The sequence below is a fragment of the Melitaea cinxia genome, chromosome 28, assembly GCF_905220565.1.
Source record: "Melitaea cinxia chromosome 28, ilMelCinx1.1, whole genome shotgun sequence".
NCBI classification, from domain to species: Eukaryota; Metazoa; Arthropoda; class Insecta; order Lepidoptera; family Nymphalidae; genus Melitaea; species Melitaea cinxia.
The window spans coordinates 7,235,008-7,251,488 of NC_059421.1; the positions used below are offsets into that span (position 1 = coordinate 7,235,008).

At 35.5% G+C, this 16,481-nt stretch overlaps 1 long non-coding RNA gene across 1 annotated transcript; it reads left to right on the plus strand.

Moving 5' to 3' along the window:
* The first annotated feature begins 13,295 nt into the window (after positions 1-13,295).
* Positions 13,296-14,136, plus strand: LOC123667594. Its single transcript, XR_006745454.1, has 2 exons — positions 13,296-13,395; positions 14,104-14,136. It is a non-coding gene; the product is annotated as an uncharacterized LOC123667594 (long non-coding RNA).
* Positions 14,137-16,481: the final 2,345 nt, after the last annotated feature.

Below are 16,481 nucleotides of genomic sequence, written 5' to 3' on the forward strand. Positions count from 1 at the left end.
CGTATACTTAACTCTGAATTTCCTGTTTATAGTATCAACATCCCTCATGACTTTTGATCTCAGACAGACTATGAAATGTAATAATAAAATGGTCATAACTATTTTGATGTTGTTAATCTCATAATTAGTCCTTAGTGTACATAAACAAAAACCACAAAATTGTACAAATATTTGGCTTGTCTCTATTTCATTTTGGCAATGATTGGCCTGTGTCTGTTTTATCTATTTACTAGACGACTGGCCCTGCACTGACTTCGATAACAACGAATAATTTGTTGTATAATATGATTACACAGTATAATTGTTGTAAAAATAATAAAAATCGCGTTTTAGACCTAGTAATTTGCTCTCTGGTTATCTCCCAATTGAGCGAAAGCAAGGACCCTCTTTCCGGGATAGAACCATTACACCCTCCAATTGAGTTTTCCGTTAAAATTAACGTTCAGGAAAAGCTTGAATCTTGTATTGGGGCTAGGTTCCGCTTCTACAAAGCTGACTATGACAAAATTACAAGTGCCCTGAATAATATTCTTGGAATCTCTGTTTCCCTTCAAAATGCATAATATTCTTGGGAGAAGAAATTGTCGAGTTATGACTGCTGTTCTGAGAATTATCATTGCTAAACATGTGCCCAAATCTAAAACACGGTAAAGTAAATATCCGCTATGGTTTTCTGCAGCACTGATAAAAGTCATCAATGAAAAATTTAAATTGCGCGAAGCTTCATAATCTACACTATGAATTGTATTTGAATAGCCTGGAAACAACTTTGTCTTCAAACCCTAAACTTTTTTGGAGCTTTATCAAGCGCAAAAAGGGTAAGTTAATTTCCTATCCTGCCACGATGTCCTTAGATGGCGAAGTGATTTGCGTGTTGGCGTGTTGGCGTATTGGCACATTGGCGTGTTGGCGTGTTGGCGCATTGGCGTGTTGGCATGTTGGCGTGTTGGCGTATTGGCACATTGGCGTGTTGGCGTGTTGGCGCATTGGCGTATTGGCGTGTTGGCGTGTTGGCGTATTCGCGTGTTGGCGTGTTGGCGTGTTGGCATATTGGCACATTGGCGTGTTGGCGCATTGGCGTATTGGCGTGTTGGCGTGTTGGCGTGTTGGCGCGTTGGCGCATTGGCCTATTGGCGTATTGGCATCTTGGCGTATTGGCACATTAGCGTGTTGGCGTATTGGCGTGTTGGCGTATTGGCACATTGGCGTGTTGGCGTGTTGGCGCATTGGCGTATTGGCGTGTTGGCTTATTGGCGTGTTGGCGCATTGGCGTGTTGGCGTATTGGCGTGTTGGCATGTTGGCGCATTAGTGTATTGGCGTGTTGGCGTATTGGCGTGTTGGCGCATTGGCGTGTTGGCGTGTTGGCATGTTGGCGTGTTGGCATGTTGGCGCATTGGCGTATTGGCGTATTGGCGTGTTGGCGTATTGGCGTGTTGGCGCATTGGCGTGTTGGCGTGTTGGCATGTTGGCGCATTGGCGTATTGGCGTGTTGGCATGTTGGCGTATTGGCGTGTTAGCATGTTGGCGTGTTGGCATGTTGGCGCATTGGCGTATTGGTGTGTTGGCGTGTTGGCGTTTTGGCGTGTTGGCATGTTGGCGTGTTGGCGCATTGGCATGTTGGCATGTTGGCGTGTTGGCGTATTGGCACATTGGCGTGTTGGCGTGTTGGCATGTTGGCGTGTTGGCGTGTTGGCGTATTGGCGTGTTGGCGTATTGGCGTGTTGGCATGTTGGCGCATTGGTGTATTGGCGTGTTGGCGTATTGGCGTGTTGGCGCATTGGCGTGTTGGCGTGTTGGCATGTTGGCGCATTGGCGTATTGGCGTGTTGGCATGTTGGCGTATTGGCGTGTTGGCATGTTGGCGTGTTGGCATGTTGGCGCATTGGCGTATTGGTGTGTTGGCGTGTTGGCGTTTTGGCGTGTTGGCATGTTGGCGTGTTGGCGCATTGGCATGTTGGCATGTTGGCGTGTTGGCGTATTGGCACATTGGCGTGTTGGCGTGTTGGCATGTTGGCGTGTTGGCGTGTTGGCGTATTGGCGTGTTGGCGTATTGGCGTGTTGGCATGTTGGCGTATTGGCACATTAGTGTGTTGGCGTGTTAGTGTATTGGCGTGTTGGCGTATTGGCGTGTTGGCGTGATGGCGTATTGGCGTGTTGGCATGTTGGCGTATTGGCGTGTTGGTGTGTTTGTGTATTGGCGTATTGGCGTGTTGGCGTATTGGCACGTTGGCGTATTGGCACATTGGCGTGTTGGCGTGTTGACGCATTGGCGTATTGGCGTGTTGGCGTGTTGGACTATTGGCGTGTTGGCGTGTTGGCGTGTTGGCGTGTTGGCGTATTGGCGTGTTGGCGCATTGGCGTGTTGGCGTGTTGGCGCATTGGCGTATTGGCGTGTTGGCGTGTTGGCGTGTTGGACTATTGGCGTGTTGGCGTATTGGCGTATTGGCGTATTGGCGTGTTGGCGTGTTGGACTGTTGGTGTGTTGGACTGTTGGCGTGTTGGACTGTTGGCGTGTTGGTGCATTGGCGTATTGGCGTGTTGGCGTATTGGCGCATTGGCGTGTTGGCGTGTTGGCGTATTAGCACATTTGCGTGTTGGCATGTTGGCGCATTGGCGTATTGGCGTGTTGGCGTATTGGCGTATTGGCGTGTTGGCGTGTTGGACTGTTGGCATGTTGCCGTGTTGGCGTATTGGCGTGTTGGCATGTTGGCGCATTGGCGTATTGGCGTATTGCGTGTTGGCGTGTTGGCGTATTGGCGTGTTGGCATGTTGGCGTGTTGGCATGTTGGCGTGTTGGACTGTTGGCGTGTTGGCATGTTGGCGTGTTGGACTGTTGGCGTGTTGGCGTATTGGCACATTGGCGTGTTGGCGCATTGGCGTGTTGGCGTGTTGGCATGTTGGCGTATTGGTGTGTTAGCGTGTTGGCGTATTGGCGTGTTGGCATGTTGGCGTGTTGGACTGTTGGCGTGTTGGCATGTTGGCGTGTTGGACTGTTGGCGTATTGGTGTGTTGGCATGTTGGCGCATTGGCGTGGTGGATTAAGCTCTGATTCTTCTCCTACATGGAGAAAGAGGCTTATGCCTAGCAGTGGGATATTACGAAAACTTAAATAAGATTTCTAACGTTGACATAAGAATTTTGTTGTTGACAGTTCTTTTTAAAGAATACCTTTTTATAATTCTTCTCAGCAGAATTTAAATTCGATGCTGGTTTCAAATTCACTTTTATTTCTAAATTAATTATTATTTTTAAAATGACTATTAAAAGTGATTTGTAAGCCTACTTGAATAAAGAAGTTTTTGATATGATTTCTATTTAAGTAATAAATGGGTCAAAGATATCACAATAAATAACTTAATATTATTATTACTTAGTATTAATTTTATATCCTATAGGTTGTCTGGAAAAAATCGCTCTTAGCGATAAGACCGCCTTCGTACATCTTTCTTTGCATGTATCACTTTTTTGTAATGTTTCTTTGTGGTGTACAGTAAAGAGTATTTATTATTATTATTATATTAAAAACTGAAATATTAACATTAAAATAGTAAAAGTCGTTTACATCGTGTTGCGGCTTTTTATTTATGAAATTTACTTTTAAGCTTATTAATTATTCTAAAAATATGAAAAACTTGTGTAATTTTGCTTATGTATTAGGGCTACAGTTTCACTGTCAAATCCTTTTTTTGAAGTGAAACTTCTTTAGGCGTATGAGGGGTAAAATTTTTACGGATTAGTCACATCACGGCGTCACGAGTCACGAATTTTTTAACGTCTATACCACGTTGAAGACACCGGTTCTCGTCCGAACGTCGGGCGCGGTGAATGGGTGACCGCCTGGGAACACCGCGTGACGTTAGTTTTTTTTTCAATTCGTTTTTTTAATTAGTTTTTATTTAATTAGTTTGCCAAAGAAGTTTCACTTCTGAATTGTGTATTTTGTAGGCACGCTATTTTTTTTAATTATCATATCTGTTATCTCTTACTGTACTAAATTAAAAAAGTATATTTGCATTAAAGCAATCAGCAGTCATTGTCCTTGACCAAGTAAATTTGAGCACCGTATTTAAATAGACCAGTTAAGGTAAGCCGTTATTTAGATAGGTGTTCTAATTTGCTACCGTTTAATTGGTCAAAGGGCGTGGCTAATCTAAGTAACAGTGACAATTCAGTATTTTCTTAACGCGAATAGACTACCGACATTTTAATTTTTAATTAAATATTAATTTCAATGACGCTTCACGATATGATACGGTTTAGCCTAATATCCCACTGCTGGGCCTCTTTCTCCATGTATGAGAATGAGCAGATCTCAAACCAAAATGCTGCTCCACTGCGAGTTTGCGGATAAAATTAATATACAATAAAATTGATCAAAATGTATTTATTTGGTTTGAAATTTATCGATATTTTTTTTTACAAAAGCAGACAAGACTTGGTATTTACGTTTTAGCCAATTGGTCCATGTCAAATGAGCTCTCTTGTATCCCAGTAGAATCTAACAAATCTTTCAATTTAATCAGTATCTCTTTTGAATCATATATTGGATTCTAAATGTATACAAATACATGCATATTCAATATTATCCTTAGAATATAATAATGAATTGTCGCAACCAATTTTTAAATTAAATTTTTTCATCATAATGAAACAACTTTTTCGAATTTTACCGCGGTTTATTAGGGTTTTTTACATGCCCGACGTTTCGAATACTTTACAGGAACCATGGTCACGTGAGGGAGAATTTTTCTGTTAGTTTTAATGACTTTTAATGGTGCCAAATAACAGATGATGTCATCAATGTAACGCTAATAAAAAAAAAAAAAAAAAAAAAAAAAAAAAAAAAAAAAAAAAAAAAAAACACAAATATTGAATTAAAAAAAAACGTGTATGTGTGGTTTTATGAAACCACGATAAAAGTGAATTTTTTTTTCAATTTTTTACTGGAATTTTTCTAATATTTATTCGATTTCATACTTGGGCGCTGACAATATTGGCTTTAAAATTATAATAATCATGGTAAAAATAAGATATTGAAAAGTAATTCTATAAACATTGAAGCTAAAGCTTAAAATTCAAATCATTTATTTTAGGAAACATTTCAACGAAAAGCTTTACGCTAGTGTAAGCTGGAATACATCAAGAGACGGGTTACAGGATGTGGGAGGTCAAAGCATTGGTTTTCGCTATTTACACTCTCCTTGTTTACTTACCTGACAATAGATCTTTTAGTTCCCAACACATCTTTAGACATTATATATTTTAAAGGTTTTTAACTTTCAAAAACACAATAATTTCGTTTGTTTGCAAAAGAAAAAATCTACTTCAATTTACAGCAAATTATAATACAATGTAGGTAGTCGAAAAAATAGTCAATAAAATTTTTTATTAATTATTTTTTCGACTACCTTCAATGTATTATTAGGACGCATTCATAAAGACAACTTAAAAAAAAACTCTAGTCATATTTAGATGAAATAAAAACGGAGCCACGCGATATGCATCAGCTTTTGACTAGCAGAATCTTTAAAATTGTTACACCAAGAAAAAGTAATTAGGTTATTACTAGACTTAGACAATAAAATTCGAGTACATTCGAATTGAGAAACTTCTCCTTTTTTGAAGTCGGTTAAAAAGTAATGTAATCATCATTCATTTAAGTTAAGCCCCTTCATATTTTTGTGCGTATCGCTTCTGTTATTTCTAATTATGTATTTAATTAGAATTTGTGTTTAATTTAGTTAAGCTAAAGGTATTATTGGTTTGATCGCGTTGACCTCAGACGTTGTAACACGGTTGGAAAATTGTTATTCGTATGTTAACCTTCGTTACCTTTACTGGAAAATCATACAAAGAAAAGATTCTGAATTAGCTATTATCGCTTATCATAGAAAAAATGTTAATTTTTTTTAGAGATTGTTTCTAAGTGTATTTTCGTATCTAATATATTTTTTCAAAACTGTTTGCTCTTTTGTTGGCAAAATCTAGCTGTTCTGTTACAGCGTCGAGTGTTAGACTCATTGTTTGGTTTTTAACCTATATCTATCTTAATATATATAAATCTCGTGTCACAATGTTTGTCCTCAATGGACTCCTAAACTACTTAACCGATTTTAGTCAAATTTGCACACCGTGTGCAGTTTGATCCAACTTAAAAGATAGGCTATATTTTATTTTGATATATTATGTTATTATTATATTTCAGAAAAAAATAAGGTGATACGAAGTTCGCCAGGTCAGCTAGTGTATATATATATATATATATATATATATATATATATATATATATATATATATATATATAGGTATAAAGGTCACTCATCACGAAATCTCCAAAACTATAACACCTACAAACTTAAAATTTGGCAGGTAGGCTCCTTATAGGACGTAGACATCCGCAAAGAACGGATTTTACGAAACTCGACCCCTAAGGGGGTGAAACGGGGGTTGGAAGTTTGTATGAAAATCTGCTGAAATCTGAAAATCTGCATGCTCCAATGCGGATTGGCGAATATATTCACTACTATGAGTAACGATTGCTATCGTACATGATAACAAACGGGACCGACGGCTTAACTCACTCTCCAAGACACGGTGGAACGACCAACAAGGACTGAACAAACACCCAGACCACAGCACGCATCTGTACGGCCAATACAAATGTTTGTTATGTGCCAGGATCGAACCCACAACCGCCAGCGTAACAGCCACAAACCAGTGCTGCGCCAACGCGTCGTCATATTCTATATTAATATACTAGCTGACCCGGCGAACTTCGTATCGCCTAACACAAACTTTATCGTATGGTATTAAAGTTCAAATTGACTTTTAAGTATTATCACAAATCTTTTGTATGGGAGTATAGAAAAGTGTTGTTTTTAGACTTTTAAAGGAAATTTAAATTTTTTTTTTTTTAGAATTTTTCTCTCCGTAAGAACCATCCTCGTACTTCAAGGAATATTTTAAAAAAAGAATTAGCGAAATCGGTCCAACCGTTCTCGAGTTTTGCGCTTAGCAACACATTCAGCGACTCAATTTTATATTATAGAAGATGTATAACATTTTTTTGTTTGTTTATTGTAATTATAGTATTAAAGTTTTCCATGTATTATTTTATTATTTTCTTCTATACTTCACTAAAATTTTTTCGGATTTGAATTCGGAATAACCGATTCGAGATTCGTTAACTTCAAGCCCTCAATCGCATCATTATCATGGTTTCGTGCATATTATACCTTTGTACAATATTGTATCCTCAATAATCAAACTTTCTATAAACGTTGTTGAAATCGTTCTCCCTAACCCTCAAGATCCAAAGTAATAAACTCTTCAATTTACTTTGTTTGGCTCTTACTAAAATATGTACAGACTGTTTACGTTCCTATTTTCCTAAGAAGAAATAGGAAAACATAAATCCTACTTTAAATGCGAAAGTTTGTGAAAATGGATCCGTTTTTGTTTCCAAGCAGGATCTATCTAAATTGACTACGATTAAGTCTGATACATATATAGCCGAAAATCTAGAATAATACATACACCACTTAGACTTTATCTCGGAAATTCGTATGAGATAGGAAATTACTCGAGTACCTATAACGGACAGTAACAGAGTTGCCAGTTAATTTTACTTAGTTCTACTAAGATATCAGTTATGTGATTGTGAACTGTCTGTATCTTTTACGTAGACAAATGTGGTTATTTTTCTAAAGCTCAAACAATGGAATATTTCCGTCATAATATTTTGTTCTAATATAAAAATACATTTGACCTAAAATATTGCATAATTAAATCTAAAAGCCGAAATATATCTTTGCCAAATAGATTAATGATCAATTTGAAAAGGTTAAGGATTGCTAATAATATAATATAAATAAATTTAAATATCTTATACACACGTGGTCGTCTATTTCTAAGGTAAGCAACTTAAAGCTTGTGTTATAGGCGCGAAGAAGAAATCAAGGCCACTACAAACTGTGCCAACGGGCTTGTCATAATAAAACACATTTTGCTTTAATGTTAGATATACTTATAAAAGCATACTTGGCATGTTTTAAGGGCTTGTAATTAGTGTTGGCCCGATATCCAAATAGTGTCGGTTTTTTCAAGCACATGTTAAAAAACCTTGAAGCAATCATCCAACAATGTCCACGCGTTGGCATGACCTTTTTTTAAATCATGCACAAGATAAAACAATCAATGAATATTTTAAAATTTGATAAAGTAAAATTTCTATACCAAATCTTTTGAAAGGCCTTTATACTTTCACTCTCATATTATATTTTCACTTTATATGTCACTATCAACAATTCTACTTACACGGGACTTTCCGCGATTATCGTTTTAAAATTTCCAATATTTTGGCGACGTTTCAGACACTGACAAATAAACTTAGTCTTGTATAAGTAAAAGTGTTAATATAAATAAAAACATAATTTTAGACCAGGAGGAGATACTGCCCACTGTTATTTTTTTACTGTTCAACCATAACATATTCGAAATAAAATTATAAAACAATTGAAAGCCTCCTATGAACCCCTAAATTGAACCAAAGCGAGGCCCTTAAAATGGCCCATTATGTACAAATTGTCTGAAAGTCTAACTATCCTCTATAACAGGATTTTTAGTATTAAAATATATTTTGATTAAAGTCGACTATGTAAATCCTGTATTTCTAATTGATGGCTCAACCTGCAACATACCACTGCTGGACATAGGCCTCTTTTTCCATATAGGAGAGGGATTTCTTCGTGTAAGAAAAGGGCCGAAGCTTAGTCCTCCACGATGTTCCACTGCGGGTTGACGGTTGTTCCCTATTATGAGTATCGATCGCTATCACGTATTTATTTATTTACGGCTTATCGTACTCTCCGAGGCACGGTGGGGAGACTCACAAGGACAGACATCCAAACCGGAATTACCGGATTACCTAAGTGGTAATCGAACCAGCAAAGCGTCGGTGCTTTAGGTGACTTCTCGCAACACTGTACCAGAGCGATTATTCGCTATTAAGTGAATTTTATTAAATTTTGTTATGTCAATAGGTATAGACATTTGTTAGCAATAGTCCGTTAGTGTCCCTGAACTTTCTCTATTCAAATTTCGACCCTTAGAAAGACTTTACTCAAAAGTTTTAAAGCATTATCCAATTTTATATATTCGGGGATTACAACTGCTATAAAGGGTATTCCAAAATATCAAGCAGCAGTTTTGTCATGGTTGAGAGAACTTCAAACTATTTTTGTTGGAATTCAGGTTCCGTACCCAAAATTTGATATTTAAATTCTATTAGAAATAATATGCGGCTGCTTCTTGGTATTGGGGAGCTAAAGTTCTATGGCAGAATAAGAAACTTTTCAGCCAATAGCAGATCGTCAAATCTGGACTGGAACCGGGCCGGGATACTAGTTCTAGTTTTCTAGTTCGGGACCCATCGGCCCACTCACACATTAGCTATATTTTCCTTACATGTGGCAATTAGATTCATCAGATTAGAGGCACTCCTTATAATCTACCTCCGTTGGCCACATTTCTCACCATAAGGCAACCAAGTCAGAGGTAGTGGGTTGCTCCCTGTCTATTTATATGCTCTGCTCTGTATTCCCTCTGACAACACAGAACTATATCTTTACCATTTTAAGAACATATTTAAAACCAATCTATTTATATTATCAAGATATCAATAACTTTTTTACAAAAAAATATCTATTACTGGTTTTGCTACAAACAAAATATTGAATACGTTTCCAATATCTTGACTTATAATTTGAAACCATTTCATATCATATTTATAATAAGACGTAGATATTAATTTCATATTCACAATTTTTTATTTGTAAACCTGAAAAAAATAATTCTTTAATGTATATTCCCAACAACCCTAATCTCGAAATGTCCTATAATTCGACGTTTGTTATTAGAGAAGATTATATATTTGCATGCTAAAACATACCCTATCTTAATACAGTAAATCTTAAAATACTAAAGCAAAATAAAGGATTCTCAAGATTAGGAATTAAAGATAAATGAACTCTCCCCTATGTTTCAGTATAATCCCATTTGTGGAAGCTTATAGAAATTTGTTAACTTATTCAAATGTTTATACTCTTCAAATAACGATTATAATATACATTTTGTATTTCATAACGTCAATTATGTTCTGAGAAAACATCTCTTGTTTTAGTAATTTGTGTGAATGATGATTATTTTCTAAATAAATGAATTATATTATTGCTGCCATAAGTTGAAATGGATTGACTTTTAAATGCTTCCCTACGCTTCCCTTTCCCTTCGCTGGACTGACGATCTATGTAAGGTTGCCGGTATAGGCTGGATGAGGACAGCAGAATACCGGGATGTCTGGCGCCAATTTGGGGAGGCCCGTATCCAGCAATGGACTACAATAGACTGAACTTGTGGACCAAATTTTGACGTGCACTTTTTTTAGAATCATGATTTTAAACTCGATGAAACGAAAATGCGTCACAAAAAAGAAACATACATTATACATTACACAGTATTTTATATTTTCGGTACAAAAAAAATCTCTCGTAGGTTACTTTTTAGAAGTTTCACTTCTGCCGTATTTGAATTGCGCACACACACACACACACACACACAGAGAGACACACACACACACACACACACACACACACAAACACACACACTTTTTTATCTATTTATTTTTATTTAGTAAGAATCCGCTGACAGTACAATCAATTACAGGTTATTTTATTAGTGTTTAATATGTTAGTTTATCAATTACAAATAATATAATACAAAATACATATGACAGAGACCTACAGAACCCAGATAACGCGTAATGTAAACAAAATAGACTCTTAAACATAAAGGTTTAACGCGTTTATATACAACCTAAAGAAAATTGGTTTAAACTCTATGTCCACGTTTTAATTCGTACATTCGACTATCCTATAGGAGGCTTGTTGTAAACGGCTTAATAACTTTTGCTTCGTAAGCTCGTCAACAAAAATTCATCCATCCAACTATACACCTATAAAAATTATACATTTATACCCATATTTATACACATACACTTTTAACGTGTGTCAAAATGTTTGTGTTATATAAGTTTTATAATATAAAAATATTTCTATTTCTGATTGCACCAAGTTTTTATAACCGAGGAATGTATTCATTCCTATAAAAGAATTTCAAATATTTGGAGAGACGTCGGAATCGTTCGTTTGTTTGAAATCTCAATTACACTTGTTTGAAAGTTTGTGATATATTTGATCAGAATATGTTTATTTCTTAAGCATCTTACGTCTTACGTAATTAAAATAAAAACAAACAAAGCTTTGTTAAGGCTTTGTTGTACGGTAAATCTTTGTTATATCTTCATCGATCTCGATTCAGCTTGTAACATCCCAGTGCTGTGCATAAGCCTCTTTCTCATCATGTAGGAAAAGATCCTTAGCTTAATCTACCAAGCCGCCTGCAACTCTATCTGCACTGCAAGTTGATGAATATATTTCCTACTATGAGTAGTAGACTGAAACTTGAATAAGAACGCAGGTTTGACAAAAGAATAAATCACTTTATATGACTCTAGTTCTAAATATTACATTACATACAAATATTTATTCTTCATATTTCAATTTAAGGTAATTAATGAGTATTACAGGTGCTCATATGTATATTAATATACCATTATAAAAAAATTACAACAAAAAATACAATCAATTAAAATCAGGCAACGCTGCGGGCACAGATAGTAAAAAAATATATACATTGTATAAGTACAATATGGTTAATCCGACACGCTGTGGCACTGCAAATTGTTGAAAGTACATCTTCTAGATATAGAATTTCTCTCGAGACGAGCAGTTTTCAATATATTTTACTTCACTTTTTACTGGGTGTACCGATTTTGATGATTTTTAATTAAATCGAAAGCCGATGTTGATCATGTGGTCACATTTAAATTCATCGAGATCTGATTACAACTTTTAGAGTAATCTTTGATAATGCGTATTTACTTGACAATTTTTTCGTCTACCTACGTTGCATTACTTGTCGATGTAATTGAAGTTGGTTTTTTTTCGTTCGCCAGCAAACACAATTATTATACGTGAATCCACAGATTCTTTTCTCGTAAATCTCAATGTTAACAAAATCGAATACCAAAACAAACAATATGAATAGAAAGTACTTGTTTGAAAATATTGTTACCTCACCTTCGCTTGATGAAAGCGTTTGGCAGCTGGCCAAAGCTAAAACAATGTTTAAAAATCTACCTGAGAATTTTCTTTACCTTAAACGTTTAAAAATATTTCACCTAGTAGAACACAAAACTAAACTTTTGACATAATTAGTTTCTTAAGTTTCAAATGTTGATGCTTACCGCCTTTTTATTAATAAACGACTAAAATAATAATTGCAAGTATCATGGTGCGAAGCTAATAAAAGACAATATCAATTTATTAAGCCTACGGAGAAGAGGAGGAGGCCTAGAAGAGGCCTACAACCAGCTGTGGACTACAATAGGCTGAAGCGTTTAATCAACTCGATACATTGTAGTATTCGTCTTGTCTTGTGGCACTTTTAATGAGTTTTTAGTAGTCTAAAAAGTAAACAAGGTATCAAACATGAGCATTATGTTGCTTACCTTAGAAACAGACGTCAGTGTTTGTACATTCAAAATATTTATTTCTGCTATATTCGATTCAGCCTGTAACATCCCACTGCTGACCGTAGGCTTCTTTCACCGTGTAGGAAAAGGAATAAAGCTTAATCCACCACGCTGCTCCACAACGGGTTGACGGATATGTTCCCTACTATGAGTAAGTTTTTTTCTATGTAACCCCTAGTGAGTACATAGCAGCTTGGACACTCTTCCTCCCCGCACAGAATTGATCCCTCATGAATCATCCATTCTATGCCTTTGCCATCGTTCTTTAAACATCATTGGTTGACGAACTAAGGTTCGTCTATTGCAGACGATTTAGACAGTTTCTGCGCAGAGTTGCCTAAGCTCTGCGCCACCCTCTCGATCTCACTGGCTAGGCCCACAGGAACGACGAGTCGATACGTGTGGAGCCAGTTCAGCTGCAAGAGTCTTTCTCAGTTTAGAACTATGCCACGAATGCTTGACTGAGACCCCATTCCGGGTTCCAAATGAAGTTATCCTTCTCCAGGACCAGCATCCGGCTAAACACAAGTTAGTATAGAAAACTTATGACGATGTAATAGTATGTAAAACACAAGTTAGTATGGAAATTTTGTAATTAGTATAGTGTATTGTAAGTTAGTATTGAAAATATTGTAAAATGAATATTTTGAAAAGTACATCTGCTGAGTTTCTTGCCGGCTCTTCTCAGCAGAGTTCGCATTTCGAACCGGTGGTAGATTCATGACGTGTCATAAGAGCCACAGGTTTTTTTTGTTTTTTTTTTTTTTTTCTATACCTCCAACATGGGGGTCGGAGCACGTTTTCTGCAATTACTCTTTCATTCCAGTTCTCGCTTTCATGCCTCTCGTACTTTCATGCCGCATACTTGTTCTTTCTTTCATACATCTCTCTCTTACTCGGGGTGGGTTCCCCACTACTATTTGGCCTATTTTATATTGGTTACTTTACTTATCATTTCTAATTCTAAGGTAAATGATTACACAGTTCAGTTGGTATATTATTTTTGTTTAACAGGGCTGTTCTATTGGTTGTTATTTTTATTTTTACATTATAATTTTTATTTGTCTTGGTGATGTTATCATTACCATTACAAACATTTTTACTTTTAACAATCTCTTAATACTACAATTTGTTATTCTTATACTATAGGATCTTAATTCTATACTTAAAGTATGTTTACAAATTTTTTATATTTTTCTTTTTAATTTATACATGTACTTACTTGCTAACATTTATTTATTAGTCCTTATCTTAATTTTTACTACATTTAAACTTTTAACTAAATACTAAAAATTTATTTGCAACAAACTGATGACTTATTCCAATGCTAAAAATTTACTACTTAACCTATGCTATCTACCTATATACTTATTATATAGCAATAGCATAATTGCCTGCCTCACTATTGAAGAGCGACTAATTTAAATACCGTCGTGTTATAAGAGCCACAGGTTGGCCTACATGAAATAAATAATTTTGAATTTTGAATTTTTGACCCTGATGATTTAGAGCCAGGTTTATCCCTCGGTCGCCTTTTACGACCCCCACGGGAAGAAAGCGCGTGGTGCTGTTTTACTCGGCTGACACCACACGGCAAAACAAAGATTTAAACATACATATTAGTATAAATAGACAGCAATGAGTAGATATTATAAATACTCATCATGCATACATCCACAATGAATTGTTTCATGGTAGGAGTGCATACAAACAATTTTTCAAATTTATAACATCAAATACAAACATATCTGATCAACGGAATCCCACGCATAATTTTCAGTGTTCCGAGTAACATGTTCAAACGGCTTTTTTTATTTTAACGGCGTACATCATTTTTATACTGTTTACATTCTTTTGCATAGAAATCACGGAAATAGCCTGTATTTCAGGGTAATTTCAACGAATGGTTCTGTTAGGGGTCATAACTATTGAAATAGCATGCTAAGAATCTGCAGTATGGAGGACTAAAGTACTGCCTAAATATAATAATAATATCTACATTGAAGTAGGGTGCAGAAGAAAATGTTCTGCTTCGGAGCAGAGTAACCTTACAGAAGATCACAGCTAAATAATATTGATCTCAGATAGTGTTGTGTTCCTGTTACGATTAACATGGTCAGAGCTCCTTAGGAGGATTTAGCATAACAAACAAACTTTATAAACAAGCTTTATCATATTAATTACATTTATAGCCTTAAAGCCATATTAATAAAAATATAAAATATAAAAAAAAAACTAAAGATATTTCCAAGTAAAATATATAGCCTTATGCCTAAATAGCCTCCTTCTTCTTCATACTTCATTCATCTAAACTTCTATACAATACTTAATGCTTAATGAAATGATACGATTCATAATGCAGCCTGTAATATCTCACTGCTCTCTCCGTGTTGGAGACTACTATGAGTAACGATCCCCATCAGATATTTATGATAACAACCGAGACCAACAGCTGAACGTGCTCTCCGAAGCACGATAGGCAGACCTACAAAGTCAAACATCCAAACCGGATAGAAATATCTGTACAAATACAAAGAAATAAATATAAATGAGATTATACAACCACTTGAAAATGTCGCTTGTTCAATATGTTTTTTGTTTTTGTTTTTTTTTTCCTTGTGTTATTACTTGTTGGATAAAGGAACAGATTGAAAAAAAATCAAACATGTATTTATTCAATTGGACTTTTTTAAGCACTCTTAGAGCGTCATTTTTATGCAAAACTAGCTGCCCGGATAGACTTCGTTCTGTCAAGAGTTAATAGATTTTTTCGCAAGTATCAAAACCTTCACAACATAACAAAACATACAAAAAAATAAATTAGCCGAATTGGTCGAGCTATTCTTGAGTTGTGCGCTTAGAAACATTTATTTTTATTTTTATAAATATAATGGCAATATTTTTTTATCAAAATAATCTACTTTTCCTGTTAGAAACTTTTTCGTATTATACTTAATCTTGTTGAGTGACAACTAAAAATAATCCTGCTTTATTTTATTACAGAATTGGATACTTTGTTTGGGAATGGAAAAATTGACTTCACAAGTTCACAAAATTCTTTTAAAAGTCCTTAAATAAACTTCTTTAAGAAATTCTTTATTTTTTTCCCCAAAAACCAGTTTTTGATCCATAAAAAATCAATTAGTCAATTATTTGTGATAAGCCACTAGACGATTTTTTTAATAAGAATAATAATAATTAATGTATTGTTTTAGTTAAACTGCCTTATGTTAAGCGGTTACCGTAGCCTATGGACGTAACACACCAAGTAGCTGAGAGCTAAGGATGTCCTGTTATATGACGTTTGATAAAGCCTAAAAACAACTCATACGCGAGATAAACTTTACCATGACCAAGGAAACCCCAGGGACCAAGGCCTTACAACTATATATTAAATTACACAAAAATCATTAGCTTCTTCTATGACCAGACGGATAGCAACGAAACTCTTTTTTGAAGTCAACTAAAAATAAAATTAAAAAAAAAAAGTGTTAAACGTCAAAACCGTAAATCTTCCTTGAACGTACGAGAACTGTCAAACTTTAAAAAAGATTCACGCTTTGCATATTTCATTAATGTTCCCAGATGTTTAGCATCACCTTACAAATCAAATTACGCAAACATTTGTGTAGGCAAGACGGTACACCCACGCGGTTTATTTATATCAACAATTGAGGTTATATTAAACAAGTCTATTCTAGTATTTTTGTGGCTGAATCTGTGCCTAGATTTTAATAAAGTTTTGCTACAGAATACTGTTTTATTTCGTCCTATACACATGTATTTTTACAACACTGATGTGGCAAACAAGCTTAGGAGTCGTCCATTA